Here is a 1,932-nt window from a genome sequence, read left to right on the forward strand (position 1 = left end):
ACACACACACACACACACAGATATATATATATATATATATATATCCACATATATATATATATATATATATATATATATATATATATATATATATATATATATATATATATATATATATAGGGCATATCATATGAGAATGCCATATTTATATGAGAATGTGAGAATGAATCTGAACCATTGAATTTTAAAATAAATGGTGGAGATTATGAGTGAATCTTTTTTCTCTCTCCTACATTTTGAAATAAATGATGTAGGAGAGAGAAAAAAAGATTCACCCATAATCTCCACCATTTATTTTAAAATCCAATGGTTCAGATTCATTCTCACATAAAAAACCTCTATACAATTTTTACAACAACCAACCAAAAAAAACTAACGTTGTTGAGATTCATAATAATGACAGTTTGCTGGTAAACACCTATAGGTTGAAGAAGAAAAAGATAAGCTAACAACAACAACATTAACTTAACAAATATAAATAAATTACATGTATATGGATAAAGTTAATATCTTAAGACACTAGCTCGTAATGTCTCTAGAGATAATATTTAACATATGTCTCATAACATAGTACCCACAAGAGAAGTTGTCCGGTTGTTTTAACGACTACAAATAATTTTCATATAGTTACTAAATTAATACACATAAAGCACCAGTAATACATTAGCAAAAATAAAATAATATTAAGAAGCTCTAGTAATACTTACTTTTTGGGGAAAGGAACTTTGACTTTCTACCTTTTAGATTACGTTTTTACAAAATTATATTCCTTCATAGTTCTACATGTCAGTAAAAATCAAACATGAATAAAATCTATTCAAAACTAAAAATAAAATATGACTATTACAAATAATATCATTTACCTTCTCAAAACGGAATGCATCATTTCAATAAAGTTATTGTATAATTATAACATTTTGCTTCAAACATACACTACAACGCGCAAGGCTTTTAAAAGCGCTTTTTTTGGCCTTTAACAGCGCTTTAAAGCGCTGCCAAAGCCAGCGCTGGCATAGGCTACGAAAGCGCTTTTAAAAGCGCTCTGGTAGGCCCCCCCTATAAGAGCGCTTTTCTGGAAAAAGCGCTCTTGTAGGCCCCCCTTTAAGAGCGCTTTTCAGGAAAAAGCGCTCTGGTAGGCACCCCTATAAGAGCGCTTTTTTCAAAAGCGCTTTCGTATGTTGCGTTTTTTTTTTTTTATGCTTTTTATTATTTCTAAACCTGCACTTTTGGCAGCAATATTTTAGAACCTGTAATTTACTATTTTTTGGCAGTATTTTTTCATGAACCTATAATTTATCATTTCAAATCGATATATACCATTATAATCGATATCGATTATATACAAAAAAAGTATTATATTATATACCATTAATGTAAATCAAAATACATATATACATATTTCTAAACCAAAACAACTAAACCAATTCACATATTTCTAAACCAAAACAACTAAATGGGAAACAACTTCCGAGTTCTTATGCAACCAATGTACGCTTCCTGTATTATCTGGAGCTATGTTGTATTGATGCTTTAGTGGAGAACCAGTAGTCACCTGAGCTATGTTGTATTGTGTCACAGAATATGAATCAAATAACTGTACCCCGAACGATCCTGCCACAGAAGACTTCGGGGTACATTACTTGATTCATATTCTGTGGAACATAATCGGCAGGGGCACATTGTGTTCTATCCTTTACCAGTCCATCCACTGTTTGAAGCTCAACCTACAATAGAAAAACGTGATTATTTACACAACATTCACATTCTCAATATTTTCTCTATCAACCAAAAATTTCCTCATCTCCGAACAAAAGACAAAATAGTTAATAAAAATAGTGCTATACCAGAACAGAAACCAATTTATAAGAAATCAATTAACAACCACATGCACATAAAAATAGTTTTTGATAAAAGAACAAGTCAATTGAGCCA

The sequence above is a fragment of the Vicia villosa genome, linkage group LG6 (assembly GCF_029867415.1).
Source record: "Vicia villosa cultivar HV-30 ecotype Madison, WI linkage group LG6, Vvil1.0, whole genome shotgun sequence".
NCBI classification, from domain to species: Eukaryota; Viridiplantae; Streptophyta; class Magnoliopsida; order Fabales; family Fabaceae; genus Vicia; species Vicia villosa.